A 26,755-nucleotide genomic window follows, 5' to 3' on the forward strand; every position below is an offset into this window, starting at 1 on the left:
AGTCTCAGGGTCCAGTGATCCAGACCCAGCTGAAGTGTGTGTGAATGTGAGGATCAGTGTGTGAGGGACCAGTCTCAGGGTCCAGTCATCCAGACCCAGCTGAAGTGTGTGTGAATGTGAGGCTCAGTGTGTGAGGGACCAGTCTCAGGGTCCAGTGATCCAGACCCAGCTGAAGTGTGTGTGAATGTGAGGCTCAGTGTATGAGGGACCAGTCTCAGGGTCCAGTGATCCAGACCCAGCTGAAGTGTGTGTGAATGTGAGGCTCAGTGTGTGAGGGACTAGTCTCAGGGTCCAGTGATCCAGATCCAGCTGAAGTGTGTGTGAATGTGAGGCTCAGTGTGTGAGGGACCAGTCTCAGGGTCCAGTGATCCAGACCCAGCTGAAGTGTGTGTGAATGTGAGACTCAGTGTGTGAGGGACCAGTCTCAGGGTCCAGTGATCCAGAGCCAGCTGAAGTGTGTGTGAATGTGAAGCTCAGTGTGTGAGGGACCAGCCTCAGCGTCCAGTGATCCAGACCCAGCTGAAGTGTGTGTGAATGTGAGGCTCAGTGTGTGAGGGACTACTCTCAGGGTCCAGTGATCCAGACCCAGCTGAAGTGTGTGTGAATGTGAGGCTCAGTGTGTGAGGGACCAGTCTCAGGGTCTAGTGATCCAGACCCAGCTGAAGTGTGTCTGAATGTGAGGCTCAGGGTGTGATGGACCAGTCTCAGGGTCCAGTGATCCAGACCCAGCTGAAGTGTGTGTGAATGTGAGGCTCAGTGTGTGAGGAACCAGTGTCAGGGTCCAGTGATCCAGACCCAGCTGAAGTGTGTGTGAATGTGAGGCTCAGTGTGTGAGGGACCAGTCTCAGGATCCAGTGATCCAGACCCAGCTGAAGTGTGTGTGAATGTGAGGCTCAGTGTGTGAGGGACCAGTCTCAGGGTCCAGTGATCCAGTCCCAGCTGAAGTGTGTGTGAATGTGAGGCTCAGTGTGTGAGGGACCAGTCTCAGGGTCCAGTGATCCAGACCCAGCTGAGGTGTGTGTGAATGTGAGGATCAGTGTGTGAGGGACCAGTCTCAGGGTCCAGTGATCCAGACCCAGCTGAAGTGTGTGTGTGAATGTGAGGCTCAGTATGTGAGGGACCAACCTCAGGGTCCAGTGATCAAGACCCAGCTGAAGTGTGTGTGAATCTGATGCTCAGTGTGTGAGGGACCAGTCTCAGGGCCCAGTGATCCAGACCCAGCTGAAGTGTGTGTGAATGTGAGGCTCAGCGTGTGAGGGACCAGTCTCAGGGTCCAGTGATCCAGACCCAGCTGAAGTGTGTGTGAATGTGATGATCAGTGTTTGAGGGACCAGTCTCGATTTCTAGTGATCCATACCCAGCTGAAGTGTGTGTGAATGTGAGGCTCAGTGTGTGAGGGACCAGTCTCTGGTTCCAGTGATCCAGACCCAGCTGAAGTGTGTGTGAATGTGAGGATCAGTGTGTGTGGGACCAGTCTCAGAGTCTAGTGATCCAGACCCAGCTGAAGTGTGTGTGAATGTGAGGATCAGTGTGTGAGGGACCAGTCTCAGGGTCCAGTGATCCAGACCCAGCTGAAGTGTGTGTGAATGTGAGGCTCAGTGTGTGAGGGACCAGTCTCAGGGTCCAGTGATCCAGACCCAGCTGAAGTGTGTGTGAATGTGAGGCTCAGTGTGTGAGGGACCAGTCTCAGGGTCTCGTGATCCAGACCCAGCTGAAGAGTGTGTGAATGTGAGGCTCAGTATGTGAGGGACCAGTCTCAGGGACCAGTGATCCAGACCCAGCTGAAGTGTGTGTGAATGTGAGGATCAGTGTTTGAGGGACCAGTCTCAGGGTACAGTGATTCAGACCCAGCTGAAGTGTGTGTGAATGTGTGGCTCAGTGTGTGAGGGACCAGTCTCAGGGTCCAGTGATCCAGACCCAGCTGAAGTGTGTGTGAATGTGAGGATCAGTGTGTGAGGGACCAGTCTCAGGGTCCAGTCATCCAGACCCAGCTGAAGTGTGTGTGAATGTGAGGCTCAGTGTGTGAGGGACCAGTCTCAGGGTCCAGTGATCCAGACCCAGCTGAAGTGTGTGTGAATGTGAGGCTCAGTGTATGAGGGACCAGTCTCAGGGTCCAGTGATCCAGACCCAGCTGAAGTGTGTGTGAATGTGAGGCTCAGTGTGTGAGGGACCAGTCTCAGGGTCCAGTGATCCAGATCCAGCTGAAGTGTGTGTGAATGTGAGGCTCAGTGTGTGAGGGACCAGTCTCAGGGTCCAGTGATCCAGACCCAGCTGAAGTGTGTGTGAATGTGAGACTCAGTGTGTGAGGGACCAGTCTCAGGGTCCAGTGATCCAGACCCAGCTGAAGTGTGTGTGAATGTGAAGCTCAGTGTGTGAGGGACCAGCCTCAGCGTCCAGTGATCCAGACCCAGCTGAAGTGTGTGTGAATGTGAGGCTCAGTGTGTGAGGGACTACTCTCAAGGTCCAGTGATCCAGACCCAGCTGAAGTGTGTGTGAATGTGAGGCTCAGTGTGTGAGGGACCAGTCTCAGGGTCTAGTGATCCAGACCCAGCTGAAGTGTTTGTGAATGTGAGGCTCAGTGTGTGAGGGACCAGTCTCAGGGTCCAGTGATCCAGACCCAGCTGAAGTGTGTGTGAATGTGATGCTCAGTGTGTGAGGGACCAGTCTCAGGGTCCAGTGATCCAGACCCAGCTGAAGTGTGTGTGAATGTGTGGCTCAGTGTATGATGGACCAGTCTCAGGGTCCAGTGATCCAGACCCAGCTGAAGTGTGTGTGAATGTGAGGCTCAGTGTGTGAGGGACCAATCTCAGGGTCCAGTGATCCAGACCCAGCTGAAGTGTGTGTGAATGTGAGGCTCAGTGTGTGAGGGACCAGTCTGAGGGTCCAGTGATCCAGACCCAGCTGAAGTGTGTGTGAATGTGAGGCTCAGTGTGTGAGGGACCTGTCTCAGGGTCCAGTGATCCAGACCCAGCTGAAGTGTGTGTGAATGTAAGGCTCAGTGTGTGAGGGACCAGTCTCAGGGTCCAGTGATCCAGACCCAGCTGAAGTGTGTGTGAATGTGAGGCTCAGTGTGTGAGGGACCAGTGTCAGGGTCCAGTGATCCAGACCCAGCTGAAGTGTGTCTGAATGTGAGGCTCAGGGTGTGAGGGACCAGTCTCAGTGTCCAGTGATCCAGACCCAGCTGAAGTGTGTGTGAATGTGAGGCTCAATGTGTGAGGAACCAGTCTCAGGGTCCAGTGATCCAGACCCAGCTGAAGTGTGTGTGAATGTGAGGCTCAGTGTGTGAGGGACCAGTCTCAGGATCCAGTGATCCAGACCCAGCTGAAGTGTGTGTGAATGTGAGGCTCAGTGTGTGAGGGACCAGTCTCAGGGTCCAGTGATCCAGTCCCAGATGAAGTGTGTGTGAATGTGAGGCTCAGTGTGTGAGGGACCAGTCTCAGGGTCCAGTGATCCAGACCCAGCTGAAGTGTGCGTGAATGTGAGGATCAGTGTGTGAGGGACCAGTCTCAGGGTCCAGTGATCCAGACCCAGCTGAAGTGTGTGTGTGAATGTGAGGCTCAGTATGTGAGGGACCAACCTCATGGTCCAGTGATCAAGACCCAGCTGAAGTGTGTGTGAATGTGAGGCTCAGTGTGTGAGGGACCAGTCTCAGGGCCCAGTGATTCAGACCCAGCTGAAGTGTGTGTGAATGTGAGGCTCAGCGTGTGAGGGACCAGTCTCAGGGTCCAGTGATCCAGACCCAGCTGAAGTGTGTGTGAATGTGATGATCAGTGTTTGAGGGACCAGTCTCAGTTTCTAGTGATCCAGACCCAGCTGAAGTGTGTGTGAATGTGAGGCTCAGTGTGTGAGGGACCAGTCTCAGGTTCCAGTGATCCAGACCCAGCTGAAGTGTGTGTGAATGTGAGGATCAGTGTGTGAGGGACCAGTCTCAGAGTCTAGTGACCCAGACCCAGCTGAAGTGTGTGTGAATGTGAGGATCAGTGTGTGAGGGACCAGTCTCAGGGTCCTGTGATCCAGACCCAGCTGAAGTGTGTGTGAATGTGAGGCTCAGTGTGTGAGGGACCAGTCTCAGGGTCCAGTGATCCAGACCCAGCTGAAGTGTGTGTGAATGTGAGGCTCAGTGTGTGAGGGACCAGTCTCAGGGTCTCGTGATCCAGACCCAGCTGAAGTGTGTGTGAATGTGAGGCTCAGGTTGTGAGGGACCAGTCTCAGGGTCCAGTGATCCAGACCCAGCTGAAGTGTGTGTGAATGTGAGGCTCAGTGTGTGAGGGACCAGTCTCAGGTTCCAGTGATCCAGACCCAGCTGAAGTGTGTGTGACTGTGAGGCTCAGTGTGTGAGGGACCAGTCTCAGGGTCCAGTGATCCAGATCCAGCTGAAGTGTGTGTGAATGTGAGGCTCAGTGTGTGAGGGACCAGCCTCAGGGTCCAGTGATCCAGACCCAGCTGAAGTGTGTGTGAATGTGAGGCTCACTGTGTGAGGGACCAGTCTCAGGATCCAGTGATCCAGACCCAGCTGAAGTGTGTGTGAATGTGAGGCTCAGTGTGTGAGGGACCAGTCTCAGTGTCCAGTGATCCAGACCCAGCTGAAGTGTGTGTGAATGTGAGGCTCAGTGTGCGAGGGACCAGTCTCACGGTCCAGTGATCCAGACCCAGCTGAAGTGTGTGTGAATGTGAGGCTCAGTGTGTGAGGGACCAGTGTCAGGGTCCAGTGATCCAGACCCAGCTGAAGTGTGTCTGAATGTGAGGCTCAGGGTGTGAGGGACCAGTCTCAGGGTCCAGTGATCCAGACCCAGCTGAAGTGTGTGTGAATGTGAGGCTCAGTGTGTGAGGAACCAGTGTCAGGGTCCAGTGATCCAGACCCAGCTGAAGTGTGTGTGAATGTGAGGATCAGTGTGTGAGGGACCAGTCTCAGGTTCCTGTGATCCAGACCCAGCTGAAGTGTGTGTGAATGTGAGGCTCAGTGTGTGAGGGACCAGTCTCAGGGTCCAGTGATCCAGACCCAGCTGAAGTGTGTGTGAATGTGAGGCTCAGTGTGTGAGGGACCAGTCTCAGGGTCTCGTGATCCAGACCCAGCTGAAGTGTGTGTGAATGTGAGGCTCAGGTTGTGAGGGACCAGTCTCAGGGTCCAGTGATCCAAACCCAGCTGAAGTGTGTGCGAATGTGAGGCTCAGTGTGTGAGGGACCAGTCTCAGGGTCCAGTGATCCAGATCCAGCTGAAGTGTGTGTGAATGTGAGGCTCAGTGTGTGAGGGACCAGTCTCAGGATCCAGTGATCCAGATCCAGCTGAAGTGTGTGTGAATGTGAGGCTCAGTGTGTGAGGGACCAGTCTCAGGGTCCAGTGATCCAGACCCAGCTGAAGTGTGTGTGAATGTGAGGCTCAGTGTGTGAGGGACCAGTCTCAGGTTCCAGTGATCCAGACCCAGCTGAAGTGTGTGTGACTGTGAGGCTCAGTGTGTGAGGGACCAGTCTCAGGGTCCAGTGATCCAGATCCAGCTGAAGTGTGTGTGAATGTGAGGCTCAGTGTGTGAGGGACCAGCCTCAGGGTCCAGTGATCCAGACCCAGCTGAAGTGTGTGTGAATGTGAGGCTCACTGTGTGAGGGACCAGTCTCAGGATCCAGTGATCCAGACCCAGCTGAAGTGTGTGTGAATGTGAGGCTCAGTGTGTGAGGGACCAGTCTCAGTGTCCAGTGATCCAGACCCAGCTGAAGTGTGTGTGAATGTGAGGCTCAGTGTGCGAGGGACCAGTCTCACGGTCCAGTGATCCAGACCCAGCTGAAGTGTGTGTGAATGTGAGGCTCAGTGTGTGAGGGACCAGTGTCAGGGTCCAGTGATCCAGACCCAGCTGAAGTGTGTCTGAATGTGAGGCTCAGGGTGTGAGGGACCAGTCTCAGGGTCCAGTGATCCAGACCCAGCTGAAGTGTGTGTGAATGTGAGGCTCAGTGTGTGAGGAACCAGTGTCAGGGTCCAGTGATCCAGACCCAGCTGAAGTGTGTGTGAATGTGAGGCTCAGTGTGTGAGGGACCAGTCTCAGGATCCAGTGATCCAGACCCAGCTGAAGTGTGTGTGAATGTGAGGCTCAGTGTGTGAGGGACCAGTCTCAGGGTCCAGTGATGCAGTCCCAGCTGAAGTGTGTGTGAATGTGAGGCTCAGTGTGTGAGGGACCAGTCTCAGGGTCCAGTGATCCAGACCCAGCTGAAGTGTGTGTGAATGTGAGGATCAGTGTGTGAGGGACCAGTCTCAGGCTCCAGTGATCCAGACCCAGCTGAAGTGTGTGTGTGAATGTGAGGCTCAGTATGTGAGGGACCAACCTCAGGGTCCAGTGATCAAGACCCAGCTGAAGTGTGTGTGAATCTGATGCTCAGTGTGTGAGGGACCAGTCTCAGGGCCCAGTGATCCAGACCCAGCTGAAGTGTGTGTGAATGTGAGGCTCAGCGTGTGAGGGACCAGTCTCAGGGTCCAGTGATCCAGACCCAGCTGAAGTGTGTGTGAATGTGATGATCAGTGTTTGAGGGACCAGTCTCGATTTCTAGTGATCCAGACCCAGCTGAAGTGTGTGTGAATGTGAGGCTCAGTGTGTGAGGGACCAGTCTCTGGTTCCAGTGATCCAGACCCAGCTGAAGTGTGTGTGAATGTGAGGATCAGTGTGTGTGGGACCAGTCTCAGAGTCTAGTGATCCAGACCCAGCTGAAGTGTGTGTGAATGTGAGGATCAGTGTGTGAGGGACCAGTCTCAGGGTCCAGTGATCCAGACCCAGATGAAGTGTGTGTGAATGTGAGGCTCAGTGTGTGAGGGACCAGTCTCAGGGTCCAGTGATCCAGACCCAGCTGAAGTGTGTGTGAATGTGAGGCTCAGTGTGTGAGGGACCAGTCTCAGGGTCTCGTGATCCAGACCCAGCTGAAGAGTGTGTGAATGTGAGGCTCAGTATGTGAGGGACCAGTCTCAGGGACCAGTAATCCAGACCCAGCTGAAGTGTGTGTGAATGTGAGGATCAGTGTTTGAGGGACCAGTCTCAGGGTACAGTGATCCAGACCCAGCTGAAGTGTGTGTGAATGTGTGGCTCAGTGTGTGAGGGACCAGTCTCAGGGTCCAGTGATCCAGACCCAGCTGAAGTGTGTGTGAATGTGAGGATCAGTGTGTGAGGGACCAGTCTCAGGGTCCAGTCATCCAGACCCAGCTGAAGTGTGTGTGAATGTGAGGCTCAGTGTGTGAGGGACCAGTCTCAGGGTCCAGTGATCCAGACCCAGCTGAAGTGTGTGTGAATGTGAGGCTCAGTGTATGAGGGACCAGTCTCAGGGTCCAGTGATCCAGACCCAGCTGAAGTGTGTGTGAATGTGAGGCTCAGTGTGTGAGGGACCAGTCTCAGGGTCCAGTGATCCAGACCCAGCTGAAGTGTGTGTGAATGTGAGGCTCAGTGTATGAGGGACCAGTCTCAGGGTCCAGTGATCCAGACCCAGCTGAAGTGTGTGTGAATGTGAGGCTCAGTGTGTGAGGGACCAGTCTCAGGGTCCAGTGATCCAGATCCAGCTGAAGTGTGTGTGAATGTGAGGCTCAGTGTGTGAGGGACCAGTCTCAGGGTCCTGTGATCCAGACCCAGCTGAAGTGTGTGTGAATGTGAGACTCAGTGTGTGAGGGACCAGTCTCAGGGTCCAGTGATCCAGACCCAGCTGAAGTGTGTGTGAATGTGAAGCTCAGTGTGTGAGGGACCAGCCTCAGCGTCCAGTGATCCAGACCCAGCTGAAGTGTGTGTGAATGTGAGGCTCAGTGTGTGAGGGACTACTCTCAGGGTCCAGTGATCCAGACCCAGCTGAAGTGTGTGTGAATGTGAGGCTCAGTGTGTGAGGGACCAGTCTCAGGGTCTAGTGATCCAGACCCTGCTGAAGTGTTTGTGAATGTGAGGCTCAGTGTGTGAGGGACCAGTCTCAGGGTCCAGTGATCCAGACCCAGCTGAAGTGTGTGTGAATGTGATGCTCAGTGTGTGAGGGACCAGTCTCAGGGTCCAGTGATCCAGACCCAGCTGAAGTGTGTGTGAATGTGTGGCTCAGTGTATGATGGACCAGTCTCAGGGTCCAGTGATCCAGACCCAGCTGAAGTGTGTGTGAATGTGAGGCTCAGAGTGTGAGGGACCAATCTCAGGGTCCAGTGATCCAGACCCAGCTGAAGTGTGTGTGAATGTGAGGCTCAGTGTGTGAGGGACCAGTCTGAGGGTCCAGTGATCCAGACCCAGCTGAAGTGTGTGTGAATGTGAGGCTCAGTGTGTGAGGGACCAGTCTCAGGGTCCAGTGATCCAGACCCAGCTGAAGTGTGTGTGAATGTAAGGCTCAGTGTGTGAGGGACCAGTCTCAGGGTCCAGTGATCCAGACCCAGCTGAAGTGTGTGTGAATGTGAGGCTCAGTGTGTGAGGGACCAGTCTCAGGGTCTAGTGATCCAGACCCAGCTGAAGTGTGTGTGAATGTGAGGCTCAGGTTGTGAGGGACCAGTCTCAGGGTCCAGTGATCCAGACCCAGCTGAAGTGTGTGTGAATGTGAGGCTCAGTGTGTGAGGGACCAGTCTCAGTGTCTCGTGATCCAGACCCAGCTGAAGTGTGTGTGAATGTGAGGCTCAGGGTGTGAGGGACCAGTCTCAGGGTCCAGTGATCCAGACCCAGCTGAAGTGTGTGTGAATGTGAGGCTCAGTGTGTGAGGGGCCAGTCTCAGGGTCCAGTGATCCAGATCCAGCTGAAGTGTGTGTGAATGTGAGGCTCAGTGTGTGAGGGACCAGTCTCAGGATCCAGTGATCCAGATCCAGCTGAAGTGTGTGTGAATGTGAGGCTCAGTGTGTGAGGGACCAGTCTCAGGGTCCAGTGATCCAGACCCAGCTGAAGTGTGTGTGAATGTGAGGCTCAGTGTGTGAGGGACCAGTCTCAGGGTCCAGTGATCCAGACCCAGCTGAAGTGTGTGTGAATGTGAGGCTCAGTGTGTGAGGGACCAGTCTCAGGGTCCAGTGATCCAGATCCAGCTGAAGTGTGTGTGAATGTGAGGCTCAGTGTGTGAGGGACCAGTCTCAGGGTCCAGTGATCCAGACCCAGCTGAAGTGTGTGTGAATGTGAGGATCAGTGTGTGAGGGACCAGTCTCAGGGTCCAGTGATCCAGACCCAGCTGAAGTGTGTGTGAATGTGAGGCTCAGTGTGTGAGGGACCAGTCTCAGGGTCCAGTGATCCAGACCCAGCTGAAGTGTGTGTGAATGTGAGGCTCAGTGTGTGAGGGACCAGTCTCAGGGTCTCGTGATCCAGACCCAGCTGAAGAGTGTGTGAATGTGAGGCTCAGTATGTGAGGGACCAGTCTCAGGGACCAGTAATCCAGACCCAGCTGAAGTGTGTGTGAATGTGAGGATCAGTGTTTGAGGGACCAGTCTCAGGGTACAGTGATCCAGACCCAGCTGAAGTGTGTGTGAATGTGTGGCTCAGTGTGTGAGGGACCAGTCTCAGGGTCCAGTGATCCAGACCCAGCTGAAGTGTGTGTGAATGTGAGGATCAGTGTGTGAGGGACCAGTCTCAGGGTCCAGTCATCCAGACCCAGCTGAAGTGTGTGTGAATGTGAGGCTCAGTGTGTGAGGGACCAGTCTCAGGGTCCAGTGATCCAGACCCAGCTGAAGTGTGTGTGAATGTGAGGCTCAGTGTATGAGGGACCAGTCTCAGGGTCCAGTGATCCAGACCCAGCTGAAGTGTGTGTGAATGTGAGGCTCAGTGTGTGAGGGACCAGTCTCAGGGTCCAGTGATCCAGATCCAGCTGAAGTGTGTGTGAATGTGAGGCTCAGTGTGTGAGGGACCAGTCTCAGGGTCCAGTGATCCAGACCCAGCTGAAGTGTGTGTGAATGTGAGACTCAGTGTGTGAGGGACCAGTCTCAGGGTCCAGTGATCCAGACCCAGCTGAAGTGTGTGTGAATGTGAAGCTCAGTGTGTGAGGGACCAGCCTCAGCGTCCAGTGATCCAGACCCAGCTGAAGTGTGTGTGAATGTGAGGCTCAGTGTGTGAGGGACTACTCTCAGGGTCCAGTGATCCAGACCCAGCTGAAGTGTGTGTGAATGTGAGGCTCAGTGTGTGAGGGACCAGTCTCAGGGACTAGTGATCCAGACCCAGCTGAAGTGTTTGTGAATGTGAGGCTCAGTGTGTGAGGGACCAGTCTCAGGGTCCAGTGATCCAGACCCAGCTGAAGTGTGTGTGAATGTGATGCTCAGTGTGTGAGGGACCAGTCTCAGGGTCCAGTGATCCAGACCCAGCTGAAGTGTGTGTGAATGTGTGGCTCAGTGTATGATGGACCAGTCTCAGGGTCCAGTGATCCAGACCCAGCTGAAGTGTGTGTGAATGTGAGGCTCAGTGTGTGAGGGACCAATCTCAGGGTCCAGTGATCCAGACCCAGCTGAAGTGTGTGTGAATGTGAGGCTCAGTGTGTGAGGGACCAGTCTGAGGGTCCAGTGATCCAGACCCAGCTGAAGTGTGTGTGAATGTGAGGCTCAGTGTGTGAGGGACCAGTCTCAGGGTCCAGTGATCCAGACCCAGCTGAAGTGTGTGTGAATGTAAGGCTCAGTGTGTGAGGGACCAGTCTCAGGGTCCAGTGATCCAGACCCAGCTGAAGTGTGTGTGAATGTGAGGCTCAGTGTGTGAGGGACCAGTCTCAGGGTCTAGTGATCCAGACCCAGCTGAAGTGTGTGTGAATGTGAGGCTCAGGTTGTGAGGGACCAGTCTCAGGGTCCAGTGATCCAGACCCAGCTGAAGTGTGTGTGAATGTGAGGTTCAGTGTGTGAGGGACCAGTCTCAGTGTCTCGTGATCCAGACCCAGCTGAAGTGTGTGTGAATGTGAGGCTCAGGGTGTGAGGGACCAGTCTCAGGGTCCAGTGATCCAGACCCAGCTGAAGTGTGTGTGAATGTGAGGCTCAGTGTGTGAGGGGCCAGTCTCAGGGTCCAGTGATCCAGATCCAGCTGAAGTGTGTGTGAATGTGAGGCTCAGTGTGTGAGGGACCAGTCTCAGGATCCAGTGATCCAGATCCAGCTGAAGTGTGTGTGAATGTGAGACTCAGTGTGTGAGGGACCAGTCTCAGGGTCCAGTGATCCAGACCCAGCTGAAGTGTGTGTGAATGTGAAGCTCAGTGTGTGAGGGACCAGCCTCAGCGTCCAGTGATCCAGACCCAGCTGAAGTGTGTGTGAATGTGAGGCTCAGTGTGTGAGGGACTACTCTCAGGGTCCAGTGATCCAGACCCAGCTGAAGTGTGTGTGAATGTGAGGCTCAGTGTGTGAGGGACCAGTCTCAGGGTCTAGTGATCCAGACCCTGCTGAAGTGTTTGTGAATGTGAGGCTCAGTGTGTGAGGGACCAGTCTCAGGGTCCAGTGATCCAGACCCAGCTGAAGTGTGTGTGAATGTGATGCTCAGTGTGTGAGGGACCAGTCTCAGGGTCCAGTGATCCAGACCCAGCTGAAGTGTGTGTGAATGTGTGGCTCAGTGTATGATGGACCAGTCTCAGGGTCCAGTGATCCAGACCCAGCTGAAGTGTGTGTGAATGTGAGGCTCAGAGTGTGAGGGACCAATCTCAGGGTCCAGTGATCCAGACCCAGCTGAAGTGTGTGTGAATGTGAGGCTCAGTGTGTGAGGGACCAGTCTGAGGGTCCAGTGATCCAGACCCAGCTGAAGTGTGTGTGAATGTGAGGCTCAGTGTGTGAGGGACCAGTCTCAGGGTCCAGTGATCCAGACCCAGCTGAAGTGTGTGTGAATGTAAGGCTCAGTGTGTGAGGGACCAGTCTCAGGGTCCAGTGATCCAGACCCAGCTGAAGTGTGTGTGAATGTGAGGCTCAGTGTGTGAGGGACCAGTCTCAGGGTCTAGTGATCCAGACCCAGCTGAAGTGTGTGTGAATGTGAGGCTCAGGTTGTGAGGGACCAGTCTCAGGGTCCAGTGATCCAGACCCAGCTGAAGTGTGTGTGAATGTGAGGCTCAGTGTGTGAGGGACCAGTCTCAGTGTCTCGTGATCCAGACCCAGCTGAAGTGTGTGTGAATGTGAGGCTCAGGGTGTGAGGGACCAGTCTCAGGGTCCAGTGATCCAGACCCAGCTGAAGTGTGTGTGAATGTGAGGCTCAGTGTGTGAGGGGCCAGTCTCAGGGTCCAGTGATCCAGATCCAGCTGAAGTGTGTGTGAATGTGAGGCTCAGTGTGTGAGGGACCAGTCTCAGGATCCAGTGATCCAGATCCAGCTGAAGTGTGTGTGAATGTGAGGCTCAGTGTGTGAGGGACCAGTCTCAGGGTCCAGTGATCCAGACCCAGCTGAAGTGTGTGTGAATGTGAGGCTCAGTGTGTGAGGGACCAGTCTCAGGGTCCAGTGATCCAGACCCAGCTGAAGTGTGTGTGAATGTGAGGCTCAGTGTGTGAGGGACCAGTCTCAGGGTCCAGTGATCCAGATCCAGCTGAAGTGTGTGTGAATGTGAGGCTCAGTGTGTGAGGGACCAGTCTCAGGGTCCAGTGATCCAGACCCAGCTGAAGTGTGTGTGAATGTGAGGATCAGTGTGTGAGGGACCAGTCTCAGGGTCCAGTGATCCAGACCCAGCTGAAGTGTGTGTGAATGTGAGGCTCAGTGTGTGAGGGACCAGTCTCAGGGTCCAGTGATCCAGACCCAGCTGAAGTGTGTGTGAATGTGAGGCTCAGTGTGTGAGGGACCAGTCTCAGGGTCTCGTGATCCAGACCCAGCTGAAGAGTGTGTGAATGTGAGGCTCAGTATGTGAGGGACCAGTCTCAGGGACCAGTAATCCAGACCCAGCTGAAGTGTGTGTGAATGTGAGGATCAGTGTTTGAGGGACCAGTCTCAGGGTACAGTGATCCAGACCCAGCTGAAGTGTGTGTGAATGTGTGGCTCAGTGTGTGAGGGACCAGTCTCAGGGTCCAGTGATCCAGACCCAGCTGAAGTGTGTGTGAATGTGAGGATCAGTGTGTGAGGGACCAGTCTCAGGGTCCAGTCATCCAGACCCAGCTGAAGTGTGTGTGAATGTGAGGCTCAGTGTGTGAGGGACCAGTCTCAGGGTCCAGTGATCCAGACCCAGCTGAAGTGTGTGTGAATGTGAGGCTCAGTGTATGAGGGACCAGTCTCAGGGTCCAGTGATCCAGACCCAGCTGAAGTGTGTGTGAATGTGAGGCTCAGTGTGTGAGGGACCAGTCTCAGGGTCCAGTGATCCAGATCCAGCTGAAGTGTGTGTGAATGTGAGGCTCAGTGTGTGAGGGACCAGTCTCAGGGTCCAGTGATCCAGACCCAGCTGAAGTGTGTGTGAATGTGAGACTCAGTGTGTGAGGGACCAGTCTCAGGGTCCAGTGATCCAGACCCAGCTGAAGTGTGTGTGAATGTGAAGCTCAGTGTGTGAGGGACCAGCCTCAGCGTCCAGTGATCCAGACCCAGCTGAAGTGTGTGTGAATGTGAGGCTCAGTGTGTGAGGGACTACTCTCAGGGTCCAGTGATCCAGACCCAGCTGAAGTGTGTGTGAATGTGAGGCTCAGTGTGTGAGGGACCAGTCTCAGGGACTAGTGATCCAGACCCAGCTGAAGTGTTTGTGAATGTGAGGCTCAGTGTGTGAGGGACCAGTCTCAGGGTCCAGTGATCCAGACCCAGCTGAAGTGTGTGTGAATGTGATGCTCAGTGTGTGAGGGACCAGTCTCAGGGTCCAGTGATCCAGACCCAGCTGAAGTGTGTGTGAATGTGTGGCTCAGTGTATGATGGACCAGTCTCAGGGTCCAGTGATCCAGACCCAGCTGAAGTGTGTGTGAATGTGAGGCTCAGTGTGTGAGGGACCAATCTCAGGGTCCAGTGATCCAGACCCAGCTGAAGTGTGTGTGAATGTGAGGCTCAGTGTGTGAGGGACCAGTCTGAGGGTCCAGTGATCCAGACCCAGCTGAAGTGTGTGTGAATGTGAGGCTCAGTGTGTGAGGGACCAGTCTCAGGGTCCAGTGATCCAGACCCAGCTGAAGTGTGTGTGAATGTAAGGCTCAGTGTGTGAGGGACCAGTCTCAGGGTCCAGTGATCCAGACCCAGCTGAAGTGTGTGTGAATGTGAGGCTCAGTGTGTGAGGGACCAGTCTCAGGGTCTAGTGATCCAGACCCAGCTGAAGTGTGTGTGAATGTGAGGCTCAGGTTGTGAGGGACCAGTCTCAGGGTCCAGTGATCCAGACCCAGCTGAAGTGTGTGTGAATGTGAGGTTCAGTGTGTGAGGGACCAGTCTCAGTGTCTCGTGATCCAGACCCAGCTGAAGTGTGTGTGAATGTGAGGCTCAGGGTGTGAGGGACCAGTCTCAGGGTCCAGTGATCCAGACCCAGCTGAAGTGTGTGTGAATGTGAGGCTCAGTGTGTGAGGGGCCAGTCTCAGGGTCCAGTGATCCAGATCCAGCTGAAGTGTGTGTGAATGTGAGGCTCAGTGTGTGAGGGACCAGTCTCAGGATCCAGTGATCCAGATCCAGCTGAAGTGTGTGTGAATGTGAGGCTCAGTGTGTGAGGGACCAGTCTCAGGGTCCAGTGATCCAGACCCAGCTGAAGTGTGTGTGAATGTGAGGCTCAGTGTGTGAGGGACCAGTCTCAGGGTCCAGTGATCCAGACCCAGCTGAAGTGTGTGTGAATGTGAGGCTCAGTGTGTGAGGGACCAGTCTCAGGGTCCAGTGATCCAGATCCAGCTGAAGTGTGTGTGAATGTGAGGCTCAGTGTGTGAGGGACCAGTCTCAGGGTCCAGTGATCCAGACCCAGCTGAAGTGTGTGTGAATGTGAGGATCAATGTATGAGGGACCAGTCTCAGGGTCTAGTGATCCAGACCCAGCTGAAGTGTGTGTGAATGTGAAGCTCAGTGTGTGAGGGACCAGTGTCAGGGTCCAGTGATCCAGACCCAGCTGAAGTGTGTCTGAATGTGAGGCTCAGGGTGTGAGGGACCAGTCTCAGTGTCCAGTGATCCAGACCCAGCTGAAGTGTGTGTGAATGTGAGGCTCAGTGTGTGAGGAACCAGTCTCAGGATCCAGTGATCCAGACCCAGCTGAAGTGTGTGTGAATGTGAGGCTCAGTGTGTGAGGGACCAGTCTCAGGGTCCAGTGATCCAGTCCCAGCTGAAGTGTGTGTGAATGTGAGGCTCAGTGTGTGAGGGACCAGTCTCAGGGTCCAGTGATCCAGACCCAGCTGAAGTGTGCGTGAATGTGAGGATCAGTGTGTGAGGGACCAGTCTCAGAGTCCAGTGATCCAGACCCAGCTGAAGTGTGTGTGTGAATGTGAGGCTCAGTATGTGAGGGACCAACCTCATGGTCCAGTGATCAAGACCCAGCTGAAGTGTGTGTGAATGTGAGGCTCAGTGTGTGAGGGACCAGTCTCAGGGCCCAGTGGTCCAGACCCAGCTGAAGTGTGTGTGAATGTGAGGATCAGCGTTTGAGGGACCAGTCTCAGGGTCCAGTGATCCAGACCCAGCTGAAGTGTGTGTGAATGTGATGATCAGTGTTTGAGGGACCAGTCTCAGGGTCTCGTGATCCAGACCGAGCTGAAGTGTGTGTGAATGTGAGGCTCAGGGTGTGAGGGACCAGTCTCAGGGTCCAGTGATCCAAACCCAGCTGAAGTGTGTGTGAATGTGAGGCTCAGTGTGTGAGGGACCAGTCTCAGGGTCCAGTGATCCAGATCCAGCTGAAGTGTGTGTGAATGTGAGGCTCAGTGTGTGAGGGACCAGTCTCAGGGTCCAGTGATCCAGATCCAGCTGAAGTGTGTGTGAATGTGAGGCTCAGTGTGTGAGGGACCAGTCTCAGGGTCCAGTGATCCAGACCCAGCTGAAGTGTGTGTGAATGTGAGACTCAGTGTGTGAGGGACCAGTCTCAGGGTCCAGTGATCCAGACCCAGCTGAAGTGTGTGTGAATGTGAAGCTCAGTGTGTGAGGGACCAGCCTCAGCGTCCAGTGATCCAGACCCAGCTGAAGTGTGTGTGAATGTGAGGCTCAGTGTGTGAGGGACTCCTCTCAGGGTCCAGTGATCCAGACCCAGCTGAAGTGTGTGTGAATGTGAGGCTCAGTGTGTGAGGGACCAGTCTCAGGGACTAGTGATCCAGACCCAGCTGAAGTGTTTGTGAATGTGAGGCTCAGTGTGTGAGGGACCAGTCTCAGGGTCCAGTGATCCAGACCCAGCTGAAGTGTGTGTGAATGTGATGCTCAGTGTGTGAGGGACCAGTCTCAGGGTCCAGTGATCCAGACCCAGCTGAAGTGTGTGTGAATGTGTGGCTCAGTGTATGATGGACCAGTCTCAGGGTCCAGTGATCCAGACCCAGCTGAAGTGTGTGTGAATGTGAGGCTCAGTGTGTGAGGGACCAATCTCAGGGTCCAGTGATCCAGACCCAGCTGAAGTGTGTGTGAATGTGAGGCTCAGTGTGTGAGGGACCAGTCTGAGGGTCCAGTGATCCAGACCCAGCTGAAGTGTGTGTGAATGTGAGGCTCAGTGTGTGAGGGACCAGTCTCAGGGTCCAGTGATCCAGACCCAGCTGAAGTGTGTGTGAATGTAAGGCTCAGTGTGTGAGGGACCAGTCTCAGGGTCCAGTGATCCAGACCCAGCTGAAGTGTGTGTGAATGTGAGGCTCAGTGTGTGAGGGACCAGTCTCAGGGTCTAGTGATCCAGACCCAGCTGAAGTGTGTGTGAATGTGAGGCTCAGGTTGTGAGGGACCAGTCTCAGGGTCCAGTGATCCAGACCCAGCTGAAGTGTGTGTGAATGTGAGGCTCAGTGTGTGAGGGACCAGTCTCAGTGTCTCGTGATCCAGACCCAGCTGAAGTGTGTGTGAATGTGAGGCTCAGGGTGTGAGGGACCAGTCTCAGGGTCCAGTGATCCAGACCCAGCTGAAGTGTGTGTGAATGTGAGGCTCAGTGTGTGAGGGGCCAGTCTCAGGGTCCAGTGATCCAGATCCAGCTGAAGTGTGTGTGAATGTGAGGCTCAGTGTGTGAGGGACCAGTCTCAGGATCCAGTGATCCAGATCCAGCTGAAGTGTGTGTGAATGTGAGGCTCAGTGTGTGAGGGACCAGTCTCAGGGTCCAGTGATCCAGACCCAGCTGAAGTGTGTGTGAATGTGAGGCTCAGTGTGTGAGGGACCAGTCTCAGGGTCCAGTGATCCAGACCCAGCTGAAGTGTGTGTGAATGTGAGGCTCAGTGTGTGAGGGACCAGTCTCAGGGTCCAGTGATCCAGATCCAGCTGAAGTGTGTGTGAATGTGAGGCTCAGTGTGTGAGGGACCAGTCTCAGGGTCCAGTGATCCAGACCCAGCTGAAGTGTGTGTGAATGTGAGGATCAATGTGTGAGGGACCAGTCTCAGGGTCTAGTGATCCAGACCCAGCTGAAGTGTGTGTGAATGTGAAGCTCAGTGTGTGAGGGACCAGTGTCAGGGTCCAGTGATCCAGACCCAGCTGAAGTGTGTCTGAATGTGAGGCTCAGGGTGTGAGGGACCAGTCTCAGTGTCCAGTGATCCAGACCCAGCTGAAGTGTGTGTGAATGTGAGGCTCAGTGTGTGAGGAACCAGTCTCAGGATCCAGTGATCCAGACCCAGCTGAAGTGTGTGTGAATGTGAGGCTCAGTGTGTGAGGGACCAGTCTCAGGGTCCAGTGATCCAGTCCCAGCTGAAGTGTGTGTGAATGTGAGGCTCAGTGTGTGAGGGACCAGTCTCAGGGTCCAGTGATCCAGACCCAGCTGAAGTGTGCGTGAATGTGAGGATCAGTGTGTGAGGGACCAGTCTCAGAGTCCAGTGATCCAGACCCAGCTGAAGTGTGTGTGTGAATGTGAGGCTCAGTATGTGAGGGACCAACCTCATGGTCCAGTGATCAAGACCCAGCTGAAGTGTGTGTGAATGTGAGGCTCAGTGTGTGAGGGACCAGTCTCAGGGCCCAGTGGTCCAGACCCAGCTGAAGTGTGTGTGAATGTGAGGATCAGCGTGTGAGGGACCAGTCTCAGGGTCCAGTGATCCAGACCCAGCTGAAGTGTGTGTGAATGTGATGATCAGTGTTTGAGGGACCAGTCTCAGGGTCTCGTGATCCAGACCGAGCTGAAGTGTGTGTGAATGTGAGGCTCAGGGTATGAGGGACCAGTCTCAGGGTCCAGTGATCCAAACCCAGCTGAAGTGTGTGTGAATGTGAGGCTCAGTGTGTGAGGGACCAGTCTCAGGGTCCAGTGATCCAGATCCAGCTGAAGTGTGTGTGAATGTGAGGCTCAGTGTGTGAGGGACCAGTCTCAGGATCCAGTGATCCAGATCCAGCTGAAGTGTGTGTGAATGTGAGGCTCAGTGTGTGAGGGACCAGTCTCAGGGTCCAGTGATCCAGACCCAGCTGAAGTGTGTGTGAATGTGAGGCTCAGTGTGTGAGGGACCAGTCTCAGGTTCCAGTGATCCAGACCCAGCTGAAGTGTGTGTGACTGTGAGGCTCAGTGTGTGAGGGACCAGTCTCAGGGTCCAGTGATCCAGATCCAGCTGAAGTGTGTGTGAATGTGAGGCTCAGTGTGTGAGGGACCAGCCTCAGGGTCCAGTGATCCAGACCCAGCTGAAGTGTGTGTGAATGTGAGGCTCACTGTGTGAGGGACCAGTCTCAGGATTAAGTGATCCAGACCCAGCTGAAGTGTGTGTGAATGTGAGGCTCAGTGTGTGAGGGACCAGTCTCAGGGTCCAGTGATCCAGACCCAGCTGAAGTGTGTGTGAATGTGAGGCTCAGTGTGTGAGGGACCAGTCTCAGGGTCTAGTGATCCAGACCCAGCTGAAGTATGTGTGAATGTGAGGCTCAGTGTGCGAGGGACCAGTCTCAGGGTCCAGTGATCCAGACCCAGCTGGAGTGTGTGTGAATGTGAGGCTCAGTGTGTGAGGGACCAGTGTCAGGGTCCAGTGATCCAGAACCAGCTGAAGTGTGTCTGAATGTGAGGCTCAGGGTGTGAGGGACCAGTCTCAGGGTCCAGTGATCCAGACCCAGCTGAAGTGTGTGTGAATGTGAGGCTCAGTGTGTGAGGAACCTGTGTCAGGGTCCAGTGGTCCAGACCCAGCTGAAGTGTGTATGAATGTGAGGCTCAGTGTGTGAGGGACCAGTCTCAGGATCCAGTGATCCAGACCCAGCTGAAGTGTGTGTGAATGTGAGGCTCAGTGTGTGAGGGACCAGTCTCAGGGTCCAGTGATCCAGTCCCAGCTGAAGTGTGTGTGAATGTGAGGCTCAGTGTGTGAGGTACCAGTCTCAGGGTCCAGTGATCCAGACCCAGCTGAAGTGTGTGTGAATGTGAGGATCAGTGTGTGAGGGACCAGTCTCAGGGTCCAGTGATCCAGATCCAGCTGAAGTGTGTGTGTGAATGTGAGGCTCAGTATGTGAGGGACCAACCTCAGGGTCCAGTGATCAAGACCCAGCTGAAGTGTGTGTGAATGTGATGCTCAGTGTGTGAGGGACCAGTCTCAGGGCCCAGTGATCCAGACCCAGCTGAAGTGTGTGTGAATGTGAGGCTCAGCGTGTGAGGGACCAGTCTCAGGGTAAAGTGATCCAGACCCAGCTGAAGTGTGTGTGAATGTGATGATCAGTGTTTGAGGGACCAGTCTCAGTTTCTAGTGATCCAGACCCAGCTGAAGTGTGTGTGAATGTGAGGCTCAGTGTGTGAGGGACCAGTCTCTGGTTCCAGTGATCCAGACCCAGCTGAAGTGTGTGTGAATGTGAGGATCAGTGTGTGTGGGACCAGTCTCAGAGTCTAGTGATCCAGACCCAGCTGAAGTGTGTGTGAATGTGAGGATCAGTGTGTGAGGGACCAGTCTCAGGGTCCAGTGATCCAGACCCAGCTGAAGTGTGTGTGAATGTGAGGCTCAGTGTGTGAGGGACCAGTCTGAGGGTCCAGTGATCCAGACCCAGCTGAAGTGTGTGTGAATGTGAGGATCAGTGTTTGAGGGACCAGTCTCAGGGTACAGTGATCCAGACCCAGCTGAAGTGTGTGTGAATGTGTGGCTCAGTGTGTGAGGGACCACTCTCAGGGTCCAGTGATCCAGACCCAGCTGAAGTGTGTGTGAATGTGAGGATCAGTGTGTGAGGGACCAGTCACAGGGTCCAGTCATCCAGACCCAGCTGAAGTGTGTGTGAATGTGAGGCTCAGTGTGTGAGGGACCAGTCTCAGGGTCCAGTGATCCAGACCCAGCTGAAGTGTGTGTGAATGTGAGGCTCAGTGTATGAGGGACCAGTCTCAGGGTCCAGTGATCCAGACCCAGCTGAAGTGTGTGTGAATGTGAGGCTCAGTGTGTGAGGGACCAGTCTCAGGGTCCAGTGATCCAGATCCAGCTGAAGTGTGTGTGAATGTGAGGCTCAGTGTGTGAGGGACCAGTCTCAGGGTCCAGTGATCCAGACCCAGCTGAAGTGTGTGTGAATGTGAGGATCAATGTGTGAGGGACCAGTCTCAGGGTCTAGTGATCCAGACCCAGCTGAAGTGTGTGTGAATGTGAAGCTCAGTGTGTGAGGGACCAGTCTCAGGGTCCAGTGATCCAGACCCAGCTGAAGTGTGTGTGAATGTGAGACTCAGTGTGTGAGGGACCAGTCTCAGGATCCAGTGATCCAGACCCAGCTGAAGTATGTGTGAATGTGAAGCTCAGTGTGTGAGGGACCAGCCTCAGCGTCCAGTGATGCAGACCCAGCTGAAGTGTGTGTGAATGTGAGGCTCAGTGTGTTGTGGAAATGTATTTTTATCTAAGCTGATACCAAACGGTATTTGTGTGCCTTTTGATTAAAATGGAGTCCTGGCCCTTCCAGAACTTTCTGCATTTTAGCAGCCAGCTTATTATGAACAGCTAAACCTGCTGTTAGATGGCTGATGGTTATCAGACAGCTAGGAGACAAGTCATGCTGAGACAAGTAACCCCCCATGGTGCTCTCCTATTGTCTACACTACAGGAGTTCCATGTCACCCCACCCTTATCTTCTAGCCATTATCTCTTTCCTTTACCTCATCCATTTGAAGCAAACAGGTAAACTGACCAGGAAATGGGATAATCTGTATTCACAATACAAGACAGGTGATAGCCCATTACCTATGACTCATGGAGTAATGGCCGTTTGGCTTTCTGATAACCCTGACAAAAGGAAATATCTTGACACCATTTCCGGACCAGGATATAGTAATTAACTCTTTATCTGTATTCACTGACTGTGAGACAGAGCAATACACAGGGAGAGGCCAGAACTTGGGTTTTACTGTATAAATATCTTGTGAAGCTGTACCATTGCGGAGGTTTCATTTAGCCCTTGACTGAGTGAAACCTACCCCTTGCGAGCAAGTAAATTAAAAGGGAAACTTCCATTGGAGCTGTAAGTGTCGGAGTCATTCTTTTCTGAGGTCGAGATTTCGACAGTTATTGGAGGTTCCACCGAGATGCATACTCTCTGTTCTGTGAGTAAAACGGATACAGGCATAGTGCCTCTCCAGTGAAAGGCTTCAGTGGCCAAACAAGGTGAGCCTTTGCTCACAAGAGGTTTTCTTCACTGTTGAATCGCAGATGTAATCTGTTGTCCACAGCTGAGGTACTGCATCTACAAGACTCGGCATTTAAAAGTTAAAGGTATTTTTTTTTATAACCATTTCTTTCTCAGCTCGCCAGCAGAAGAGAACAGGTTCTGGAAAAAATCTCGAGACAGCCCGGGGAAGGTTTCAGTAGGTAAGGAAGCGCTAGTCGATCGAAAAGGGTTCCAGGTTCTTATGTGATAAGATTTTTATTGTTTTTAATTCGGAAGGGGTTCTTATGTGATAAGACTATTAAAAGAAAAGAAAAAAAAGAAAGCGCTAATAATCGATCGAAGGTTCTTATGTGATAAGATTTTTATTGTTTTTAATTCGGAAGGGGTTCTTATGTGACAAGACTATTAAAAAAAAAAGAGCGCAATCGATCAAAGAGTTTGGGTACGGAACCTTAAGTTTTATCAGCTGTTATTAGGATAAGTTAAGGACTCGGTCTGTAGTGGCGTACAACGCAGACTGAGAATTCGTTTAGAGGTTATGATTTGTGTACTCACGGGAATATTGTTTGTTGTCCTTGTATTACTGTTGTGTGCAATACCTTTGTGAGTCATTGCCATTAGAGAAACGGGAAGAGTCACTAGGGAAAATTGTGATTCGGGAAAAAAAAACACAAGGATTGATTAAGAAAAGAAACAGTAACTGATTGATCAACTACGATTGGTTCGTGCCAACATATCTCACACACCCAGACTGAGCCCGAATTAAGAGCCTTTTCAGGCCACGTAACGGCCAGGAGAAGTGGGCGTAGAGAACTCGGTTGGCCGAAAGGATTGTGAGATCAGAAACTGTGGGAAAATCTTAATCATCCAGAATGGGTGCCGGAGCAAGTTAAAACACCACAAAAGGCACACCAGCCTATGTCATGCTCTAGAATTGTGGTCAGTCTTCAATTGACCAAAGAAACAAAAACCAGTAAAGTGGACTAAGGGTGAAAACAGGCCATTTCCACCCGATGGTTCATTTAATTTAGAGAGAACAACGTGTCTAGAGGAATGTCTTATAAACAGAGATCCAGGTAGAGAAAAAAAAAAGGAAAGTAATAGAAAAGGCCTGGGTTCCGATTCTTCAAGTCCATGTAAAATTAACAGAGGAAGTAAATCAAATGAAAAAAAAAAAGAGAACCTGATAGTGACTTATGAAAAAAAAATGAAGCTAGTAAAAGAAAAAGCTTTATTGAATGGAGAGAGACTTGTGAATGTCTTGTCTTTGAATGAGAGTGCGTGAATGTCTTGTCTTTGAATGAGAGTGCTTCTGTCTTTTTTCCTTGTGTCTGGAAACCTGTTTGGAAAAGTTGTGGAGCTGCCTGTTTGTTTTAGCTCCACCCACTTTTTCAAACAAAGTGAAGTTTTTTTTAACCCTTCATAGTGTTGTCCTGTATGTGGGAAGTTTAAGACATTTTAAGTTAGAAGCGCAGGTGTGGATTTATTCGGATGAGAGGTTACAGAGCTAGGAAATGCACAAAGGGATAGGTTTGTTGAGACATGGTCCCGGTGGTTAAAAGTTGTAATGCCTTTTTTTTTTAAAAGCCTTTGTGGGTCTCTCGAGGTGCAGGCTGGGGGAGTACACTCTCATTGTCCTTGGTGTAAAATCTTGGTACAAAAGCTTCTAACTCAGTAGGAGGATTTTTTTGGATAAAGAGTGGCAGTACAATAATTGAATTGGGATTTTGAGATATTTCAGGTGATCTCCTTGATCAACATTTTGAGTGTATTGGAAAAATCTTGGGTTTGGAAGCCTTTTAATAAGATTAGAAAACAAGTACTTTACATTCTGTGATCTGTGAATCACTATAAGCATAAATGAGAAGTCCGTGTAACACACAGATTCGTCCAGTTCAGAAGCCCACACAAATGGAGGTTTGTCCATGACCTACGAGCTGTGAATGAATCTACTATATTCTCACAATGCTTAAAGGATGTGGAATGAAGTATTCCGGAATGCTTTCCAGAATCTTAAACAGTCCCTCACTTCAGCACCAGCCTTGGGATTACCAGATTACACTAAGCTATTCAACTTATTTGTGCATCACAAGTCGGGTTTTGCACAATCTGTTTTGACTCAGTTACATGGGGACAGGCAGCGACCGGTAGCGTATTTCAGTACCCAACTAGACCCAGTGGCACGCGGACTACCAGGATGGCTTCCTTTGTTGGCAGCAGCTTATTATGCTATGCAACAGGCTCAGACAATCAAAAATGCAGAACAAGTGGAAAATCTCCTGCGAGCCATTCAATGCCCCTTAAAACTTGCCATTATCAAATACCAAGCACATACAGGCCAGTCGAATGAGGTGGCACTTGGGAATGCCAGAGCTGATAATGCAGCTAAGTCAGCAGCTCTGTTGAAAGGGGGGATGCAGGTGTCATTGTTCCCACTAAGGAAAAATAATTGCTCAGACCCGCCACCCACTATTAATGACGTGCTGGCCTTTCAGACACAGGCCAGTACGGAGGAGGTGGTGACCTGGACGAAGGATCAATGTTATAAAAATCCAGAAGGAATATGGGTTCACCATGACGGCCGCGTGGTGGCCCCTAGATCCTTACTTCCATGGATTGCCCGATGTGTTCATACATTCACACATGCAGGCAAAGGGGGGATTGGCAGATTATATTTTGGCAACTTATATTTTGGCAACTTGGTATGCACCAGGCATTTCGGCAATTACAAAACAAATCTGTGAAAATTGTGTTACCTGTCAGACAATGAATCCGGGTAAGACGGAAAAAGTAGAATCTGCCTCCCACCCAAATCCAGTCGGGCCTTTTGTACATTTACAAATGGATTTTATTGAATTACCTATGTGTATGGGATTCAAGTATGTATTAGTTATTGTAGATGTGTTCTCTAGATGGATTGAAGCCTTTCCATGTAAAAAGGCCGATGCCACTACTGTTGCTAAATGTTTGTTAAAAGAAATTGTACCGCGCTTCGGAATCCCTGCTAAGCTTTCCAGTGATAACGGGTCACATTTCACGGGAACTGTCATAAGAGAAATGTGTAAAGCTTTACAGATTAATTAACGTTTTCATTGCAGTTATCATCCACAATCAGCTGGACTTGTTGAAAGATATAATGGAATGCTTAAAAATAAGCTGGCAAAACTATGCAATGACACTGGACTGAAATGGACAGAACTGCTGCCCTTAGCTTTGATGGTAATGCGATCTGCAACCAACAGAACAACAGGCCTGTCACCGCATGAGATAGTTATGGGACGTCCCCAACGACTACCTTTTACAGCACCATTTACTGCAAAACAGATGGACATCCACAAAATGGAGGAAAATATGTTGAATTATTGTATTGCACTAACCAAATGTATTTCCAGCTTTCATTCACAGGTAAAGGAAGCCCAAGTCAAGCCAGCGGAAGGGAAGTGTCATAACCTGGAGCCAGGGGAATTCGTTTACATCAAGATTTTTAAAAGGAAAAGCAGTCTACAGCCAAGATTCGAAGGACCATACCAGGTCTTGCTGGCGACCAATACTGCAATCAAGGTAAAGGAAAGACCAACATGGATCCACGCATCCCATTGCAAACGGGCACCCGACCAGGAGGAAGGGACGAAGGAATCAGAGGAACAGAAAAAGGAAGACTGAATAAGGAACTGTATGGACTATGGGCACTGATGGTGCTGGGATTGACAGGGTTTTACTTCACATTATTGATTACACCAGGGGTACAAACCCACCACCGAAGGGAATTGCACGTAAACGTATTTATGGCACTGAGTCATAGGTATGCTCAAGAAAGAAACTTGTCGAGTTGCTGGATATGCTCCCATGTACCGGTCCACTCCAGGGGGGGTATTCCCCTGAGATCTGTCCCCTTTAACGAATCAGAAATGGTAGAATGGTTGACAGTGCAAAACAGGACAAACCTAACTAAGGGGCCAGAAACGAAGGAGCAAACAGAATGGAGGTCGGCAGGGTATAAACTTACAGCCTTCCAGGGATGGTACCAGCCCAATTATGATAATAACCATCAGCCTCCCTTCCTAAGCATTACTCCCAGAATAAGAAATCCTGAGGGTATAATATGCCTAGTGAGTAATGAGACAAAAGGACCAGAAATGGGACGCAGCAAGTGTTCCCAAATGATTAAATGGCAAGCCACAACTAATCCGACTGAGAGAAAGATAGCAACCGTTGGCTGGACAACGGTCCATAACAAAGCCCCAGGTGAAGGGTGGGAAGGTGAGACCACTCGAGTAGGGACAGTGCGAAAGGACCAGGAGCTGACGTCCTATAATTGCACCTACTTTATTTGTGGCCATAAAGCCTACCCATGGTTACCAGCCAACTGGACAGGGTCCTGTTACTTAGGATATGTGGTACCCCTTATCAGATCAGTAAGGACTCTAAGGGAGGCCTATGGAAGCCACAGATTTAAACGGGATTTAACGTGGCTAAACGGAATATTCAAGGTAATGGTGCCACCCTATGGAATAGCATCGACCGAATGGCAGTTACGGGAACTGGCTAACTTAGTAGAATCAGTAGCCAACGCAACTTCCCAAGCCTTTGAAGGGATAAATGACGAAATGGTAGCTATTCGAACAGTGGCTCTCCAAAATCGTATGGCCTTAGATTATCTCCTAGCCAAGGAGGGAGGGACATGCGCATTAATAGGTGAAGAATGCTGTACATATATCCCAGATAAATCAGAAGATATCGGCAGTCTAGCTGAAAACATCAGGAAAAAGGTAATAGAGTATAAACAGACAGTTGGCCAGGACGGTATCACCTTGTGGGGTTGGGCATCAGGATGGTTGGGAGCCCTGTGGAAATCTGTGGTACAGGGTTTGATCATATTCCTGCTGATAGTCTTCGCCCTGTATCTATTATTTGTCGTCATTAAGTGTTGCTGTGCCAGGGTTGGAGAAACTATGTTACCTACCGAGACCACGGCTAGAGTTATGGTAGCAACAACTGCTGAAGGCTCTTGTGTAGAAATGGAAATGGAGAGACTGTACAAGATCAGAATGGATTGAGTTGTCCTTGTGAAGGACAAAATGGGGGAATGTGGAAATGTATTTTTATCTAAGCTGATACCAAACGGTATTTGTGTGCCTTTTGATTAAAATGGAGTCCTGGCCCTTCCAGAACTTTCTGCATTTTAGCAGCCAGCTTATTATGAACAGCTAAACCTGCTGTTAGATGGCTGATGGTTATCAGACAGCTAGGAGACAAGTCATGCTGAGACAAGTAACCCCCCATGGTGCTCTCCTATTGTCTACACTACAGGAGTTCC

This window comes from Pristiophorus japonicus, unplaced genomic scaffold, assembly GCF_044704955.1.
Source record: "Pristiophorus japonicus isolate sPriJap1 unplaced genomic scaffold, sPriJap1.hap1 HAP1_SCAFFOLD_254, whole genome shotgun sequence".
Taxonomy (NCBI): Eukaryota; Metazoa; Chordata; class Chondrichthyes; family Pristiophoridae; genus Pristiophorus; species Pristiophorus japonicus.